The sequence below is a fragment of the Rhinolophus hipposideros genome, assembly GCF_964194185.1.
Source record: "Rhinolophus hipposideros genome assembly, chromosome: 6".
Taxonomy (NCBI): domain Eukaryota; kingdom Metazoa; phylum Chordata; class Mammalia; order Chiroptera; family Rhinolophidae; genus Rhinolophus; species Rhinolophus hipposideros.
In genome coordinates, this window is record NC_138052.1 from 39,913,295 (window position 1) to 39,934,962 (window position 21,668).

The 21,668-nt window shown below is 32.3% G+C and overlaps 1 protein-coding gene across 7 annotated transcripts in view; it reads left to right on the forward strand.

Annotated features, from left to right (window-relative positions):
- The window catches only part of SLC4A10 (solute carrier family 4 member 10), a 264,790-nt gene that overhangs the window by 49,871 nt on the left and 193,251 nt on the right, over positions 1-21,668 (forward strand). The gene's annotated exons all lie outside the window — the stretch shown is intronic.

The window sequence follows — 21,668 nt, forward strand, 5'->3', positions numbered from 1 at the left end:
TCCTAAGAGGTTAATAAGTAAAATGAAGTTTATGTATGTGTCTTTGTCTTGAAGCATGGATGGTGGGTTTTGACAAATATAGGTGAAATGCTTGTGATGACATAACTTAAGGTACGAGTTTATTGCACAATTTCAGGGGTCTGAGGAGAGCGTAGGCAGAAATGGGAAGTCATCTTCCAGAGTTGCTGCTTCTGAGACAAGGAGTCACATGCTGTGTGAGTGAAGATGTTGTAGGAAGAGAAGATAAGCAGCAGGTTCACACATGGACCCCACCGAGAAGATAAGGGCAGACAGCCTAATTGCAGGCATTGACTCGCAGTTCAGCTGCTTATCACCAGGGCAACTCAGTTTTGCTAGATCCAGGGTGATTACCAGTAGGGATTTATTTATTCAGTTATGGTTAATGATTCTTTTAAGCACCACTGGGTATGTCAGTTAAAAACTAATAATAGCTACCATTTATTGAGTGTTTACTATGTTCTAGACCCCGTGTTAGATGCATTACCTATGTCATTTCATATAATCTTCACAATCATTCTGTGAGGCATGTACTAACACCAACCCTATTTTTATAGATGAAGAGATAGAGGTTTAGAGAGATTAAGTAATTTGTCTATGATTACACACTTAGTAAGTGCTAAAGTTGGTATTTGAGCTCAAGCACTTTGACTTCACTGCTTTTAACTACTACGCAAAAATTAATTAACCCCTTTCTTTATATCCTGATAACTATCATTCCAGGTTATTTGACTTAATGTTAGTTACATTTACACCAGATTATCCAAGATGTTTATCAATTACTAAATTTTAAAAGATATAATCAGGAAGGTTAAAAATGAGAAAAGAATCAGTATTTTACTTTACATTAATTCATTCTTTGATCAGGGAAGCTTGTTTAAAAAACTACATTTCCACAAAGAGAGGTAATATCCATCAAAATAATTCACGGTCAAAGATGTTGCATTTGAGCCTGGAGTGGATGTTATGATATCATTAAATATTGTACTTTTTAAGTAATAGGGCTATTAAGAAGTTTCCCTCTCTGGAAATTGCACCGGGGCAAAAGCTTATCCTTTTATTTTTTTCATCCAGTAAATAGTTAATAAATATCTACTGGAGATTATATACTATAAAGGTTTGAATATTAAGAAAGGCAAAGTGCCTGCCTTTTAAGGAGGTCATAGTCCGATGGTGAGAATGGAAATCAAATTCTATAATGTCAAATAGAAGGATCTGGGGTCAGAGCAGTTAGTACCGAATAAGAAGGTGGAGAAAGGAAAGCCAGAGGAGAGAGAATTTGGTTGAAGCTGAGTTGCCCAAGGTTCAAGGGGAAATTATTAAACACAGAATAAATAAATTTAAAAACCAAATGGCAGACTTGGAAAAGAGTTACAGCATATGTGGTACTCAAGGGTTGATAGTTTTGGTGTATGAGCAACTTTTATAAACAATCTTAAAATCAAATCCCTTAAACTGGGATTGAGAGAAGGAGTTGACAAAGCACATTGCCAACGTCCTTGTGGAAGAATAAAGTGAACAAGCAGTTCTCGAAAAAGTTACCAATTGCCTCAATAGTAACAGAAATGACAAACTGGTATAAAATTGAGATACATTTTGTTCAAATACCAATTTGTTAAAGTTTAAAAGATTTGTAATAATGAGTACTGATGAGGGAAGGATAGGGAAAAGGGCACTTACCACTTAGGTACAGGTACAAATTAGTTTCATTCCTCTTAAAGGGTACTATGGCAACATTCATTGGGAGTGTTAATTTCTTCTGTCAGAGAAATTTTACTTCCAGTAATTAATTTAAAACAAAAACAATAATCGAAAGTCTGAGCAAAATTGTATGTAGGGGTTATATTGCTGCACAGTTTACAATAGCAAAATATCACAAATCATGTTGGTTAATTAATAATATTGTCCTTGTGATTGATTGATGTCCTGCCATTAGCATTAGGTTGTAGAAGACTTTTAAAGAAAATATCAGTAAACATGCATGATGAATTCCTAAGTGGAAGAAAAGTTTACCAAAATATGTATGATTCTGTGCATGTATTTAAGTATTGGAGTGACATACATCAAAATGTTTGCAATGGCTTGTCTCAGTGTGTTAAAACTACAGGTAGGTTATTCTTCTTTGTGCTCTTTGTTTTCCATGGTTTCTGTAATAAACAAGTATATTTTAGCAATTGGGAAAAAAGAAATAGATATGATTTTAAAACACTATCTTGGATTTATAAATTGGGATGATCATATAAACCAATTTAGCAAGTGTCAGTTCATTTATGTAATTAAATGAATTATAAAAATTTAAAACTTTAATGTAGTCTTTCCTAATTTCACAGGTTTTTTTCTCTAATTTACATTTACTAAAGAAACTGTACACATTTGTTAAGCAATGTCTACATGTTAAGAAACATGGTAAGAAATGTTCATCTTTCTCCCAATGTAATTACTTCTTATTCATAAAAATAATAATATAATTATATTTTATTCAATGATCAGAACAAAACGAAATAGGTTTAAATTATAGTAAGAAAATTACTTATAAACAAAGTTTTAAAAAATTTTGTTTTCAAAGTAAATACTAAATAGTGTTACAAAGGAAAAGTTCTCCATTCTCTATCATGTCTAAAAATAGTGGAAAAATCATGTGTTTTAGAAGGCTTAGGTGTTAATCTTCACTGAGGCACAATCGTTTGACTTAATGACCTCTTGCTATCGCTTATAATTTTGTAATTTTATACCCTTAAAGAAAGAATATTTTCTTCATTTTTTTTTGTTTCTAGAATAATGAAACGTATATTCTAGAATAATGATGATAAAGTTATTGACCCAAATAGAGTCTTTAAATACATCTCTTGTGTAGAATCTGAAATTCATTAGTACTCACTGAGGTTTGGTAGTTAAGACCACAACTTCATATCATTTCACTAATTATTTACTCAGATTTATTTACTAAAACTTTTACAATCAAAGCTATATTTCGAAAAATTGTGTTTTGGAACTATTTCTTTGATGTTATAGAAAATAATCATTTTTATTGAGTTAGAACTGACTAAAGTATCTCTTTTGGTACTTTTATGTCCTTTCATTAGTCTTCCACTCACAACTAAAGAAAAACTTATTTTCACAATGCTTGTAAATGTAATTTAGTGGTTGGCTTCATGAATCAGGAAGGAATAAAGGGAAAGTTATGTATGAAAATAAGTAAAGTGCTGTCCCACTGGACTATTGATTTTCCAGTAATTGAGAGTTAGTAATCAAAGTCTTTTCCAAGTAAGATCTTTCCAGATATTATTATAGCATACTTTATTTTGTTCCCCTAAGGCTTTTTTTAAAAAAAATTATTAGTTTCAGGTGTACAAGACAAGGTAATACTTAGACGTTCATCATTTATATCCCTCACACTGTGAACCCCCCTCCCCCCATCCACTATCCCTCCGACCTCGCACCGAGCCATCACATTATATATATAAAATTATAGTTGGCATTCATTATTGTTTAGCTTCTGGTAGTATACTTTTTTTATTAATGCTTCTGGGCAGCAAAGTTTTCTTCTAGTCAAATCAGCACTTTAATGGGCAATTTAACTATGCAGTAAGTACAGATGGCCCTTGGCAAAATCATGAAGCAAGGAAATACATCTTTGGACCTTTCACCTTTTCTTCTGGTGCATTTCCATTGAGATTCTTCATCTAGCTTCTTTTTGGCATGCTCTGCCCTGAGCACCCCATGTTTGCAGACTACTTGAAATTTTTTTGTTCTCCAAAGAAAACAGTGGATCCGTGGCATATCCTAATCTTCAGAATGAATTTGAAAGTTCTACCTTAGTAACATAATTTCTCAATCCAGTAAAATATGGAATGACAGCTGAAGCTGAGAATTTCAGGCTCTGTTGGCATTTTTCCTCTGTCCTAGATCACAGTGTGCGAGCTTGCCCAATCTGCCTGCTCTGTCTCCAGTGCTATTCAGACAGAGCCCAGCTTATCTGGTGTCCTTTTATACTATGGCAGGTCTTGGTAGGTAGTGTACTAAATGGTCTGAGGTCAACACCACAGGATCAGTTCTCTTAAACTGGAATTTGAAAGAAATGATGACCACATTAGTATAGCTATTAATTTTATTTATACATGAATATAGACTCTAGATATGTGTGTATAGAGAGACTGTGTAAAATATGTTTTATTTTCTGCAATTAGATATGATGCAATGAGATACAAGTATAAACTTTCGTTGTACATTGAGGAAATAAAAAGCATATTTATATAGATTTCACTCAATAGTTTATTCTCCTTAAAAAGAGAAAGTTCTGAATTTAGTTTAAAAAGTTAGAGACTATGTTCCTGTAGATGTGTAATGAAAGTTGTCACCATTTGAAAAATAAATATAATCGAGCACTTACTATGCACTCAAGTTTATGATTTTCAAGAATGATGAACTATGTTTCCTACCTTTAGGGGTATTATTGAGCAGATAGCCTCTTACTCTTTTGTTTTGCTAACATGTATCAAATGTGTATATATGCAAATTAAAAATCCTTTCTCTTGAGGTGTTTACACGCTAAGGAGGAGATAAGGCATGTACATGAATATAATGAAACAAGTTCGTAAATGGTAAACTAGCATAATAGTTGTTCAAGTAAAATGTTGTGTATTTGGAGGCTACATGCATAAAAAGAAATATCAATGTGAAGTGGCATAGGCTAAATGCCAAATGAGTGAGGTTAATAACAGAACTTTGGAGGAAGGCCTAGTCAGCCAGGTACAGAGCAGCTGAAGAAACATTCACTTATGAAGTAAGACTTAAATTCTGCTTTATACAAATGTACAGTGTACCCTGTGAGGATGACACTCCGGAAGAGAGACTTGTAAATATGTTTTTCCAGACATTGGAATGTGGTCCTTTGCCTTTTCACAAGTTAGCATTTTTCAGAGAGTTTAGAAAATTTTATGTAGATATGTAGTAATATAAAATTATATAATTATTCAAAAATATATATAAGCATAATTATTGAGGTGCATTTTTCTATGGGCTGACATTTTGAACATTGTACACATTTGACTCATTTCATTGAGAGAAAAATATTCCTTGTTTGCATTATGATATAATTTTGTTGCAGCAAGTTGCACCCCAAGTGTTTGAATATAAGGTAATGAGAGTTCCTTATGAAAATTAAACCTTAAAGCCAACACTTAATACATAAAGATATGAAACATTGCTTTAAGGGATCAAATGACTCCCAAACTTAAAAAAGTTTATTAAAATCAATTTGAGTATTAACATTGCTAAAGAAAGACTGTTATTCTGGGGGAATAGTCAGCAGCCAATAGAGCATGGGTAAAGAAAGTCACTGGGGCAAATGCTGACAGAGTCCCTCAAGTCCAGTGCAGGGAACTGAGAGCTCAACCTATCTCACACCTCTCATGACTTATGTGGGTATAGATGGGACATCTTGACTTTAAACAATCAAGTGTTCCAATCTTGTAACTAACCCGTCTAGGTTTGATGCTATGCTCACTAAAAGAATTTCTAATTACAGTTTGGCTTTCCAAGGTGATGCAATGAAGAGACAGTAGCACCTCAGCAGTCATACATTATAAATGAACAAATCTTGGTCAACAAACAAAATTGTATTTCTTAGGGTGCAAGTTTAAGAGAAATACTCAAAACTTGACACATTCACTAAGGTAATGCCAATCTTTGAGGACTCTTGACAGATAGCTGGCCATCCTTTTTATTACTCACTTTATTTACATCCTCCAATAATGTCTAGAACATGTGTGACTCTGAGACACATCATTGATTGCATATGACCTGATATCATGGCTGCTTAGTGTAAATAAACAAATCAAAATTGTGGGGTTGAGACAATAAATAATTTGAATTTAGAAATCAACCATAAAAAACTCCACAAGGGTTCAGACCCAACTCCCATAAATCCTGGATGTACAACTTATATATTTGCACTACTTTTATCTGTATACAGGTTTATTTTCCTCCAAACCTGCTTCAAATTGCCTAAGGCCAGAGACCCTATTTTACTTCTTATACGCCTCATAGTATTTAAGCAGCACACTGTAAAATGAATAAAATTCAGAAACTACAGCAGGTTAGTAAAAAAAAGCTATAGAACCTTTCTGTTTTTGTGTATACTTTTCTATGGAAAGGAATTTGTATTAGAAGGAAAAGGGGGAAAGAATAAGGTACCGAAAAAGGCTTACATGGAAAAACATGGAGGCATGACAAACTTTTGTATTTGTGCCTGTGGCCAGAATAGTTTAGATTCTTGTTTAATTTATGTCCTGTGAAAGAAGTATGTTTGATATGAGTTTGCCAGTTCACCTAATTAATTTAAAATGATTTAAAATCTTAACACAATTTATAACTTAAAAGGTAGCCATCAGTCAAGAGAAAATAAAATTGCAAACTTTTTCTTGGAAGGAATATTAACATTTCATTTTTTCAGTGTTTTATGCTTTTAATATAGGTAATTATTTTAGTTTAAAATTATTGTGGGATGTAGATGATATTGAGATAGATTATTTTAAAAATCTTGGTATGTCAATGCTGAGTAATTGTTTACATCTCTGTGTCCTATAGTAAAAGTCCTTATGGCTGTTAGACTACATTCCGTTAATCCATTTAATTCTCCATATATCTATATACCAAAAAGATTGAATGTGAAATTTTAACTGAGCAAAAATATTTGGGTATGTGAATGTGATGTAGCAATTACTTTTTGTCCTCAAAGTAATAACAGTAAGATGTCTGGACTTCAATAAAATGGAGACTGAATAAATATTATAACTTTCAAATACAGAGAAATTAAGATCCTAAGGTTAATTGAGTAGAGAAGAGATTGTTTTTCGTCCTTCCCTATCTCTGTGTTTCTGAAGTTTTCTGTCTTATGCCACAGATTGAAATCAATTCTTAGCACACCTATAATCAGTATCTATTTTGAATATTATTTACCAAGTGACTCTTGTTGATGTTTTGTTTATGCCACTTAATTTGCTCTTAGATACCCAATAGTCATTGTTTTTGGAGGGAAAAAGAGAATGGTGTTGGTAATTTTAAAATTTCATTTTTTGTGTGTTTTGTATCTAGTTTCATTTTCATCCTTTAGGAGGTAATGATTTTGGAGACAAGTCCTTCCTTGGCCATCCCCTCAATCTAAAATCCCAGTGATAATAGCTGTTAGCAATTTAATGTGCTTCCTTGAAGTCTTTTACCTACATGTTTAAAACCATTTATGTGTAACAAAACATTTATTTGTTAACTTTTAGATTTTTTCCAATATTTTGCTATTACATATTCTGTTGCCATAAACATCATTGCACTTATATCTCTATGCTCTCATTCATTAGGATAGTTTAATAAAATGTATTCCCAAGACTTAAATTTTTTATAATTACTATAATTCTTTTTATAGTCAGGCTTAAGGAACACTCATTAAATTTAAGAACTTCTTCATAGGCATTCTACCACCATAAGCTCTAAAGAGAATAAGAATTCAACAGAATATACATTTCGTGACAGCAAGTTCCATGGCTACATGACATTTATCATATTTCCCTTATTTGAGTCATTTTTGAAACTGCTCTTCTATTTGCTGTAAGAGTACCAATTTTGAAACAACTATTTAAAACAGAAATCTGTACTTTAGTGGCTTGAAAAATGACAGTTGGACTTCATTCTTTCACCGATTTCATAAATATTTTTGAGTACATATTAAGTTCATGGAACTGTGTTAGGTGTGGTAAGAAAATGAGTTTTATACACATTTTTTGTCTTAAGGAGCTTAATAATTGAGAATGAGAAAAAGGAAAGGCAATATATAGCTCTAAAAGAAAGTGCAACTGTTTCATAGAAGTTAGGGAGGAAAATTGAGGATTAGTTAAAGAACTGTATGAGATAGAAGTAAGACCAAATGCATGTGATCTGGGAAGTGTTCGTGGAAAATATGTTTTGTTAAATTTTGATGGATAGATAGGATCTAGACCTATGGATCTGAGGGAGAAAGGCATGCATTCTAACAACATTAAATAATTATTATGTTCTACGTAGGCACTGTGTGAATTAAGCACTTTATATTTTGAACTCATCTAATCCTCAAAGAACACTATGTAGATAGGTACTGTTATTATCTCCACTTACTTATTGGGAAATAGGCCCCTAGGAGTTTTGTAACTTGTAAAATGTCCCGCAGTTAATAAATGGCAGCACCAAGATTTCAACTAAGATGATATGTAATGGTAAGAGAAGAGCTAGGGCCCTTAAAGTACAGAATGATCATTGGGAATGGTGAGCTATTGGGTTTAGGGTGGAGTATCAGACAACTAAATGAGAGTACTGTTGATAAAACTGGGTAGGTGTGTCATGCTCAGACCATGAAGGTCATCAAATGCTGGAATAGCACATCTGTAGAGAGGTTTTGACTAGGTAGCAACACAATAGTTTCAGGTAGGTTGAAAATTAGAAAGACAAAAAAAAGTTGCTGGATTTGGTAACTAGCTGGTCATTAACATATCAACCACATTTATTCAGTAGTTACTCTGTGTCAGGATTGTGAAACAAATGCTGCCAAAATTGAGGAGAATGAGGGCAGAGAGATAGCCACTGAGTGTGTTAAGGGGAAAGTAACTGGTCGTCTTCCATTATGTAGTTTCCCCTCTACTTTTAGCTTATCAACTTTTAAAACGATCCATTAATTCTTCTCTCCACTGAACCAATAGTAATAATGATAATACTAATAATAGTAATAATAAATATTATTTGTTGTACTTATATTAGTAGACTGTGCTGATTGCCCTTTATATTCTCTTAATCGTCAAAACAACTTATGAAAATATAACATTATTACCTGTATTTTACAGATAAGGAAACTGAGGTTAGGAGCTTAAGTAACTTGCTCAGGGGTCACTAATTGGTGAATCTAACATTTAATCAAAGATTGACTGACTCCAAAGCCACTGTAATATAGAAGTTGTGTTATATCCCATTTTTTTTTTTTAAATACATTCTGCTCAACGAAGCCTGGGGTTTCTATATTCCCATCCTCAGATCTTGAAAAGTCCCCTCTATTATTTATGTACTTATGATTATTTCATAATCTTATTTTATACTGTTGTTTTTCCTTCACTTTTTCTTTTTCTTTTTTGATACTATAACAAGCCTATAACCATAGCTAAATCTTTTGTGGAATGACAGTAGCAAATATTTATTCAGTGATTAGTCTGTGCCAGGCAATCCTTAACTGATTCCTGTGTATTAATTATATTTAATCCTTGCAACAACCCTAGTAGAATTCTCATCACTTTACATAAGGAAACTGAGGCAGAGACAACGTAGAGATCCTAAGGTCCTAGAATCAGGAGTTAAACTTTGTAGTCTGCCTCTACAGTCTGTGCTGTTAACCACACCCCTGTGGGTCCTCTTGACAAATATGTGGGTTTTCAGGTATTTATACTTTTTGACTTTTTTTGTTGTTGTTAAAAAATCATATTTATTTATGTTTTTTATTTATATGACCCTGTCTACATTAGAATTAAAAAGTGAAAACCTGTTTTCAGTTTTTCATAACTACCACTTTATATACACTTTTATTTTTATTTTTTAATTAAATTTACTGGGGGTGACATTGATTAATAAATTTTATAGGTTTCAAGTGTACAATTCTATAATACATCATCTATATATTTGCAATGTGTGTTCACCACCCAGAATCAGTTCTCCTTCCATCACCACAAGTTTGAGCCCCTTTACCTTTTTCTATCACCTCTCCTCCCCCCTCTGGTAACCACTAAACTGTTGTCTATGAGTTTTTGTGTTTCTTGTTTGCTTGTTCCTTTCAGTTTTATATCCCACTTATGAGTGAAATCATATGGTTCTTGACTTTTTCTGTCTGACTTATTTCGCTTAACATGATATTCTCAAGATCTATCCATGTCAAATTGCATGTTAATAGTAGTTAAGTCTATCAGAAAAATGCACTCATAAAGATAATTATTTTATTGGTATTTTTAAACAATGAAAGCTTTTAAAGATCAAACACATTATAAATTTGTATTTATGTTTCCCCTCCCCATTTACTTAGGAATGAATGGTACTTGACGAGAATAAGTTTACACAAAAAATATTGTGTTTATACATGGTATAATCAGATTTATAATCATGTTGGTTTTAAATTTGTCTCCTTTGCCATCTTTTAATAGAGATGTTATCTGTTCAAGAGGTTGTTGCTTTGCTTACAATCCTGGGTATATTCCATAAGGAACAGTGCTAGGTCTTTGTTAATAAGCATAGAAACAAGGCAAGTTTATTTTATTCTAGGTTTTTGTTATTGTTAGAAAACTTGATAACTCTATTTTGTTTAATTATTTTTAATTTAAGCCTTTGTCTTAATATGTGCCCACTTTTCTTTATTTTCATATTTAATTATTGAGACTATTGTACATAAAGTCTGTGAGATGCATAATGTCTAGTTCTGGCAAAGATGTTTGTTAGACTATTATTTACAATATTTTTTAAAATTTATAATATTTAAAAATGGAAAAATGTTTAAGAATAGGGGATTGGTTAAATAAAATATGGTACCTCTATTTGATAGAATACCATTTAGCTATTAAACATTGTAATAGAAAATGCTTATTGATTTATGGAAATGTTCATAATATAATACGTGGTAGAGATAAATAGTTCAATATAGTTTTTAAGTATGTTTATTAGAAACTAGAAATAAAATATCAATAATGGTTATCTCTATACAATGAAATTTTATGAGTGATCCCCCCCTTCCTGATCTTGTTTTATTCTAAGTTGTCTGTATAGATATGAAGTACTATTGTAACTGGTGTAGCTATTAAAAAACAAAATTAACGTTATCTAATAAATTGTTACATCTTTTATTTTCCTATATTGTGTGAGCCAAATGCCATCTGTTAATAACTTGAGGAAAAAAAAGACATGATACATTATTGAAGTTTGGTATTTAGACAGGTAAATGTATTTTTTTAATGTGCAAATATTTCATCTAAACTGAAATTTAGTGTTGCAGTACCCCACAACATCTACACTATTAGGCAGGCGCGAGTATTTATCATAATAATTAGGATTTCAATGGGAACGGTCAGTTTCCTCACCATCTATAAGGTTTTGTTTCCTGACGTGTTTACTGTATACTATATATGCTTAGTGACCTATACCCTCAAGTTCAACGAATATTGCTTGTAAAAGTGAAAATAAGGCAGTTTCCACCATCCCTCATATAAGAGAGGTAGATACTCTGCAGTGCTCTCAGTGCTTCCGGTTGTCCTGTAGTTCATAGTAATTAACTTAGATTACACCACAATCACTAGTTAGACAAATAATGACACAAAATCATGACACAAAAATTCTTTCAATTTTTTTTTTATATAACATTGAAGCTTGTGTGAGAGCTAATTTGCCTAAAACAGTCTGTACTGGTATCAGCACAATATAAATACTGTGAAAATAACCAATCACACACATAAATTATATGCAAGGCACATATAGAATTATCTTTAAAGTGGAATATTTTATGAAATTACAGCAGAAATATGAGCAACACATTAGAAAGACTAAAAATTCAAGTATAGTTTTTAGTGGAAAGCTGAAACACATGAAAAATAGGAGTTGAAATATTAAAATGTTCTTCAGAAACTTTTTCCTACTTTTATTAGAAAAACATGAACTCTGAAGGTATATATTTGTAAGATGAGTCATATTAAGGACCATCTTTTAAAATTAAATATTTTTCTGTTTTTTTCAGTGTACATTTTAGACAGTTGAGGTTGTACTACATAGATATATTGGGATCTTGTTTTTCATTTCTATTCTATGATAATATACATTTTCCTTTATCATTAACATCTTTCCTTGGTAACATTCAGTGGTCACATGACATTCAATTTTTGTTATATCATAATTTCATTAACCTTTCTCTCATTATTACTATTTTTTCTCTTCTAATAATGTAATACCAAACACCTTTGTGCATAAACTTAATCTGCATTATTCCTTCAGACAGACTCTCCAAACTGGAAAATATAGAAAAGACTGAATACTTTTAAGGGTCTTAATATACTTTGCCGAAGTACTTTGAAAAGTTGAACTAATTTACACTTTTTAAAGCAGTAGTCTATAAAACAAAATGAATTACTTAGATTTTTAGAAATATTCTCTGAAATAAATTATCTTTAAATAAAAATACTTTATGATAAAAAAAGACTTCAATATAAAAATCTTTTTATGTTCATGGATATCTTTTTGAAGTATGTACTGTTTCTCAAACTAACAAAAATATAAGAAACAATATTAAAATGGAAGTCATTTTAATTACTGAATATAGAGTATACAAAGATGTAATTAAAAGACATAGTGATTTATATTGCGGAAAGCCATGAAACTAGAGGACAGGAATTCTGAATTCTGGCCTTGGTTCTATTAGTAAGTGACCTTGTATAAGTCACTTAACTTCTCTACATTTCAATACCTCATCTATAAAATGACAATGGATCATAGTCTCTGAGATGAAAAGCAAGAGCTAAGAATGCGGTAATTATTATAAAACTCTAGCTGTTTTCGAGATGTTGATCCTTTATTATTTGGGCTGTTCTGAGGTTTAGCAAATCATTAAACAGATTGTGACTTTTGATTTATACTTTTAATCCTTTTGGTATTTCCTCATTCAGACCAAGAGATTGTTTTGCTGTGTTTTGGCTGGCCCTTTTATCAAACCTTTGTTAGATAGACTTGTTAGGGAAAACATAGAGGCATTGTGTTTTTACTATGATGAGAATACCTTACTAACATGGCTATGAGTAACATATTGTATGAATAAAAATAGATACCTAGTAGTTTTAATTGGTTAGTCCATAATAAGTTATTATTATATAGGTAAAGTAATGGATTATAAATAAATAATTTTTCTGTTTAAGCTGATTTTATTAACTAGATGGTAGAGAGATTAAGAGCTTCTTTAGAAGGCAGCTATGCTCAGCATTACCACAAATACGAAGAGATTAAACAACATTCTAAAGAATGACTGCCTCAAAGAAGAAATAGAAGGAGAGATCAAAAGATACATAGAAACAAATGAGAATTAAAATACAGCTTATCAAATCTTGGGGATGCAACCAAAGTGGTATTAAAAGGGAAATTTATATCATTACAGGCCTATCTCAAGAAACAAGAAAAATCCCAACTACATTACTTTCTTAGAGTGAGTCACTAAGAACTAGAAAATTGAAATAGACTGATCAACAGCAAGGAATTTGAAATAACCATCAAAAACTTCCCAAAAAGCAAAAGTCCAGGACTAGATGGCTCACCAGTAGATTCTACCAAACATTCAAACATGATTTAGTACCTGGTCTTCTCAAACTTTTCAAAAAATTGAAGAAGAGACAAACTTCTTAACTAATTTTATGAGACCAATATTATGCTGATTCCAAAACCTAATCAGGATAACACAAGAAAAGAAAACTGCAGACCAATATATCTGATGAATACAGATGCAAAAATCTGAGACAAAATGCTAGCAAATCAAATAAAACAATACATTAAAAAGATTATATGAGGTCAGACAAGTTTGCGAACTCATCCTAGAAAAAGTACTACATACCTCATTGCTGAGTATCACTATCACCTTCGAAGTACTCCCCTTGGGAAGCTATGCATTGATACCAGTGCCTAGTCCACAATTCAGAGCAATTTTGGAACTCTTTTTCTGGAATGGCCATCAGAGCTGTTGTATTACCCTTGATGTCCTGAATGTCATCAAAATGTCTTCCTTTCAATATTTCCTTTATCGTCAGGTAAAGAAAGAAGACATTGGGTGCCAGATCAGGTGAGTAGGGAGGGTCTTCCAATACAGTTATTTGTTTACTGGTTAAAAACTCCCTCACAGTGCCATGTGAGCTGGTGCATTGTCATGATGCAAGAGCCATGAATTGTTGGCAAAAAGTTCAGGTCGTTTAACCTTTTCATGCAGACTTTTCATCATTTCCAAATAGCAAACTTGTTTAACTGTTTGTCCAGTGGCACAAATTCATAATGAATAATACCTCTGATATAAAAAAAGGTTAGCAACATCATTGCAACAAGTTCGCGAACTTAATTGTCAGATGTTCGTACATCATGACCAAGTGGGATTCATCCCAGAGGCACAAGGATGATACAACATACACAAATCAATCAATGTGATTCACCACAAAACAAAATAAAGTATAAAAGTCATGTGATCATGTCAATAAATGTATAAAAACATTTGACAAGATACAACATCCATTTGTGATTAAAATGCTTAATAAAATGGGTATAGAAGGAAAGTACCTCCACATAATAAAGGCTGTATACAACAAACCCTCAGCTAATATCATACTTAATGGTAAAAAAACTGAAAGCTTTTCCTCTAAGATCAGGAAAAAGACAAGGATGCCCCCTCTCACTACTGTTATTCAACATAGTATCAGAAGTCCTATCCAGAGCAATCAGGCAAGAAAAAGTAAGTAAATAAATAAATAAAAGGCATCCAAATTGGGAATGAAGTCAAATTGTCAGTTTTTGCAGATGATGTCATTCTTTATAAAGAAAACCCTAAAGACTCCACCATAAAACTTTTAGAAACAATACACAGATACAGTAAAGTTGCAAAATACAAAATCACTGTACAAAATACAAAATCAATATACAAAAATTCATTGCATTCCTATCTACTAATAATGAAATTTCAGGAAAAGAATTGAAAAACAAACATGAACAAACAAAAATTCCTTTTGCAATTGCAACAAAAAGAATAAAATACCTAGAAATAAACTTAACAAAGGATATGAAGGACCTATACACTGAAAACTATAAGATATTATTAAAAGAAATTGAAGAAGACACAAAGAAATGGAGAGATATCCATGTTCATGGATTGAAAGACTCAAGATAGTTAAACTGGCCAAATTACTCAATGCAATACACCGATTTAATGCAGTCCTCATCAAAATCCCAATGGCATGTTTTTGAGAAATAGAAGGAAAAATCATCAGATTTGCATGGAATCACAAAAGACCCTGAAATAACCAAAGCACTCCTGAGAAAAAAGAACTTCAATTTATAGTACAAAGCAACAATAATCAAAATGACATAATATTGGCAGAAAAATGGACACACAGACCAATGGAACAGAATTGAGAAAATAGAAATAAACCCATATACATACATATACATATATATATATATATATATATATATATATATATATATATATATGGACAAATATTTTTGGACAAAGGAGCCAAAAGCATACGATGGAGAAAAGAAAGCCTCTTCAATAAATAGAAAACTATGTGTAGAAGAAACTAGACTGTTATCTGTCACCATACATCAGAATTAACTCAAAATGGATTAAAGACCTAAGCATAAGACCTAAACAATAAACTGCATAGAAGAAAACATAGGTACTAAACTTATGGACCTTCATCTTAGAAAGGATTTTATGAATTTGATCTCAAAGGCAAGGGAAGTAAAAGCTAAAATATAATAAATTAATGGGAGTATATCAAACTAAAATGCTTCTGCATAGCAAAAGAAAGTCAACAAGACAAAGAGGCAACCAACCAAATAGGGAAAGGTATTTGCAAACAACATCTCTCATAAGGGGCTAAAATCTAAAGCATATGAAGAACTTATACAACTGAACAACAACAAAACAAACAGTCCAATTAAAAAATGGGTGGAGTCTTTGAACAGATACTTCTCTCAAGAAGACATACAAATGGTCAACAGATACATGAAAAGATGCTTAACTTCACTAGCTATTAGGGAAATGCAAATCAAAACCACCAAATACCACCTCACTCCTGTTAGAATGTGAGGTAATAAGTAATAAGTCTTGGAGAGGTTGTGGAGAAAAAGGAACCCTCATACACTGCTGGTGGGAGTATAAATTGGTACAGCCACTATGGAAAACAGTATGGAGGTTACTCAAAAAATTAAGAATAGAGTTACCATACAGTGCAGCAATACCTTTTCTGGGTGTCTACCCCAAAACCTGAAAATATTTATCTCTAAAGAGGTAATTATGTAATATGTGTGTGTGTGTGTGTGTGTGTGTGTACATACACACACACACACACACACATATATAATGGAATATTACTCATTCATAAGAAAATGTGAAATACTGCCATTTACAACAACATGGATAAATCTTGAGATTATAATGCTAAGTGAAATAAGTTGAACAGAAAAAGTCGAGAACCTTATGATTTCACTCGTACGTGGGATATACAACTGAAAACAACAGACGAACAAGACAAACAAGCAAAAACTCATAAACACAGACAACAGTTTAGCAGTTGCCAGAGGGTAAAGAGGGAGTGTGTGGTAGAGGAGGGTAATGGGGGTCAAATATATGATGACGAAAAGAGATTTGACTTCGGGTGGTGAACACACAATGCGATATATAGTTGATGTATTATATAATTGTACACTCGAAACCTCTGTAACTTTAACCAATGTCATCCCGATAAATTTAATAAAAATATTTAGTGAGCAGATGAATTCACAAATACAGAATCCATGAATAATAAGATTGACTGTATTAAAAAGAATTATCACCTATTCTCCTCAAGCTTTTCCAAAAAATCCAGGAGGGAAGACTCCCAAACACTTTTTACGAAGCTATTATCACCCTGATCCCAAAATCAGACAAAGACACCACAAAAAAAGAAAACTACAGGCCAATATTGCTAATGAACATAGATGCAAAAATCCTCAACAAAATATTAGTGAACAGAGTTCAGCAATACATTTAAAAGATCATACACCATGATCAAGTGGGATTCATCTCTGGTATGCAAGGGTGGTTCAACATCCGCAAATCAATCAATGTGATACACCACATTAATAAAATGAAAAATAAAAATCACATGATCATATCAATAGAAAAAGCATTTGATAAAATCCAGCATCCATTTATGATAAAAACCCTTAAGAAAGTGGGAATAGAGGGATCATATCTCAACATAATAAAGACCATATATGATAAACCCACAGCTAACATCATACTCAATGGGGAAAAGCTAAAACCATTCCCCTTAAGATCAGGAACAAGGCAAGTTTGCCCACTTTCTTCACTTCTATTCAACATAGTGCTGGAAGTTCTAGCCACAGCAATCAGACAAGAAAAAGAAATAAAAGGCATCCAAATTGGTAAGGAGGAAGTAAAATTGTCATTATATGCAGATGATATGATACTATGTATAGAGAACCTTAAAGACTCCACCAAGAAACTATTAGAACTGATAGATGAATTTAGTAAAGTAGTAGGATATAAAATTAATATTCAGAAATCAGTTGGATTTGTATATACCAATAATAAAACATCAGAAGGAGAAATTAAAAAAGCAATCCCATTTATAATTGTTCCAAAGACTATAAAATACCTGGGAATAAATTTAACCAAAGAAGTAAAAGATCTGTACTCAGAAAATTATAAGACAATGAAGAAAGAAATGAAAGAAGACACAAATAGATGGAAACACATACAATGTTCATGGATAGGAAGAATTAATATAGTTAAAATGTCCATACTGCCTAAGGCAATATACATATTCAACGCAATTCCTATCAAACTAACAACGACATTTTTCACAGAAATAGAACATATAATCCTAAAATTTATATGGGACCATAAAAGACCCCAGATAGCCTCAGCAATCTTGAGAAATAAGAACAAAGTGGGAGGTATAATAACACCTGACATCAAATTATACTACAAGTCTACAGTAATCAAAACAGCATGGTACTGGCATAAAAACAGACGCATAGATCAATGGAACAGAATAGAGAGTCCAGAAATAAATCCATGCCTATATAGCCATGTAATCTACAACAATGGAAGTAAGAATGTATGGTGGGGTAAAGACAGTCTATTCAATAAATGGTGCTGGGAGACCTGGACAGACACATGCAAAAAAATGAAGCTGGACCATCTCCTTACACCATATACAAAAATAAATTCAAAATGACTTAAAGACTTAAGTGTAAGATCTGAAACCATAAAATTCCTAGAAGAAAACATAGGAAGAAACTTCACAGACATTACACAGAGTAAGATTTTTACTGATATATCCCCTCGTGCAAGGGAAGTAAGAGAAAAAATAAACACAAACTTTTACATCAAACTTAAAAGATTTTTCACAGCAAAGGAAACCATCAATAAAACAAAAAGAGATCCTACTGAATGGGAAAAGATATTTGCCAATGATATATCTGATAAGGGGTTAATATCACAAATTTATAAGAAAACTCACTCAACTCAACTCCAAAAAAACAAACAACCCAATTAAAAAATGGGCAGAGGACATGAAGAGACATTTTTTTAAAAAGGACATACAGATGGCAAACAGACATATGAAGAAATGCTCAACCTCACTAACCATCAGAGAAATGCAAATAAAAACCACAATGAGATACCACCTCACCTTAGTCAAAATGGCTATCATTAATAAATCAACAAACAACAAGTGCTGACAAGGATGTGGAGAAAAGGGAACGCTTGTGCACTGTTGGTGGGATTGCAGATTGGTGCAGCCACTATGGAAAACAGTATGGAGGTATCTCAAAACTCTGAAAATGGAACTACCTTATGCAGTTCCACTCCTATGTATCTATCCGGAGAAATCCAAAACTCCAATTCAGACATCTTTGTGCATTCCTATGTTTATTGCAGCACTATACACAATAGCCAAGACATGGAAACAACCAAAATGCCCATCGGTAGATGACTGGATTAAGAAACTGTGGTACATTTATACAATAGAGTATTACTTGGCCATAAAGAAGAAAGAAATCTTACCATTTGCAACAACATGGATGGACCTAGAGAACATAATGTTAAGTGAAATAAGTCAGACAGAAAGACAAATACCATATGATCTCACTTATATGTGGAATCTAAAGAAACGAATAAGTCAATGAACTAATCAGAAACAGTTTTGGAGACAGACAGGAAAAACTGAGGATTGCTAGATGGGTCGGGAGGTAGGGATAAGAGGGAAGGTGAGGGGATTAGAAAACAGTCAGTAACCACAAGATGGCCACAGGGTTTTGAAAATTAATTCAGGAAATGTAATCAATAATGTTGTAAAAATTTTGTAGGGTATCCGATGGACACGTGTCCCATTTTGGAGACCACCTCAGGGAAGATGTAGATGCCTGATCACTGCACTGTACACCTGAAGCTGAACAATAATGAATGCCAACTATAATTTTATATATATATATATACACATATACATATACATATACATATATATATATAAGTATGTACATACTTACAAGAAGCGGAATATAGCATTAGGAATAGAGACAATGGAAATGTAATGGCTCGGTGCGATGTCAGAGGGATAGTGGATGGGGAAGGAGGTTCACACAGTGTAAGGGATATAAATGATAGACGTCTAAGTATTACTTTGTCTTGTGCACCTGCACCTAATAAAAATAAAAGATTGACTGTATCATTCTCTTGTTGATAGGTATTTATTTTGTGTCAGTTGCTATAATGAATTAAACTGCTATGAATATTCGAAGGGGAAAAAAAAGCTGCTTTGTATTCTTGGTTTCATATTTTTATTGCAAAGGTCAGTTAAATATGTTGGAAGAAAACACTTAAGAAATTTAAATTATGTATACTAATTAATAATGTCCAGAGACTGATTAAAACTAAGTTTATTTTCATGTTATGACAAAATTTATGATAGAAATGTTCAAATTTTCTGTTTATATCTCATTTATTTATTCATTTATAATAATTTTATTAAAGTTATGCACATTATGAGAGGAACAGAAGGAATATAAGATGAGTCTTCTCATAATTTTCTGGCTATTTTATAAAAACTAAACATATGCACATGAAAAGTATAAATAACAATACAAGGGAGCATGTGATAAATGTATATTGATTGTCAAAATGAAATTTATGTAAAATAGGTTAGGAATCAGTCTTGGCATTTCTCTGTCCCTCATTTCTCACATTTAATCCCTAAATTCTATCCCTTTTAATTAAAAAGCATATCTGGAATCTGTTGATTTGATTCAGCTCATCATTAGCCCCTGCCCAAAATTATATAACTTGTTTCTCTTCCTCCAGTTTTGTTTTACTCAGTTGAGTATCCACAGTAGCCAGGAAACTGATTGTGTTGATGGCTTCTCATTTCTTTAAGGATAAACCTCAAACTCTTTAAACAGCTTTGGAGGCTTCTTGTGATTGGAATGTGTCTTATCCTTCTAGCCTCATCTCTCCCCCATCTTCCTTGCACTTTGGGGACTAATCATGCTGTATTTATCATTCCTCGAATGTGGCCTGTTCAGAATCTTCTCCATTTTAACAGTACTTACTTGGCTTTCTGACTTCTCGATTAGGGTCAGGTGCCCTGTTAATGCTCTCATATGTCTATTGATTCTTCTGTGATAACAAAGTATACTTGCTTAATCATCTGCTTTTGTAATGGTACATTTTGTGTTGTCATGGAGTCTACAGCACGTATACAGTATCTGACACATAGAAGATGTTTTTTATACATGAATAAATATATTAATAGAAAGGGAGATGATATAGGTTAGGAGGGCCTTACTGAGAAGCTAGGTCTTCAAGAATAAGTACCTATTTTGATTACAAGAGAATAAATACTGCACAGATAGGTCATATTTCTGTACATATGATTTTTTATCCAGATGTGTCATTGTATACATATAGCCAAAATACTGAACCCTTTGCCTGAACTTGTACAGTTAGAGGCAGTAATTTCTCTAAGGGGATAGTGTGGATCAGGCTATTAAAGAAGCCCAATTTCTTTATTTTTTACAAATAAAAATTGTATACTTTTAAGGTATAATAACTTTCCCCCTAGATTTATTGAGATACAATGACATATCATTGTGTAAATTTAAAGTGTACATGTGTTGATTCAATACTTATATATTTGATACATTTGTAAGTAGCAAAATATTTACTACCATAGTGCAGTTTCTAAGAATATAATACAGTCTCTCATAAACTATAGTCACTATGCTGTTCATTAGGTCCCCAGAACTTATTCATCTTAACTGGAACTTTATGCTCTTTGACCAACATCTCCCCTTTCTCCCACCTCCCCAGTCTCTTAAGGAAGCCCAATCTTTTCACTCATTTTTACTAGTCTTCGTGATAATACATATTATGTTCATCAAATGTGAGTGGGAGAAGGGAAATTATACTGATTTATTATTAGTCTACATCTATCTAAAATATTTTCTGTATACCACTTTAGTTATCATTAAATTTCATTTTGTTTATTTCACAGGTATATACAGTGTTCATAGGTATATACAGTGTTCATAGGTATATTAATAAAGTATTCATTCATTAATTAGGCTATCCATAATGTGAAAGCTGTTTTAGGATAATATGTTGTACTTGATGTTCTAATTCAGTTGAATTGATTATAGTTTAGTCTACTTTTTGTTTTATTTCTAAAACACAATCTTTTGTGACATGTTAAAAAGAAAGTATTTTCATATGTAATTTTAGGGGTTATTGGTTCTCTATTATCAGACTACTTTATCAGTCTCAAATTTTTCTGATTCTATTATGTGGTAAAAGAAAG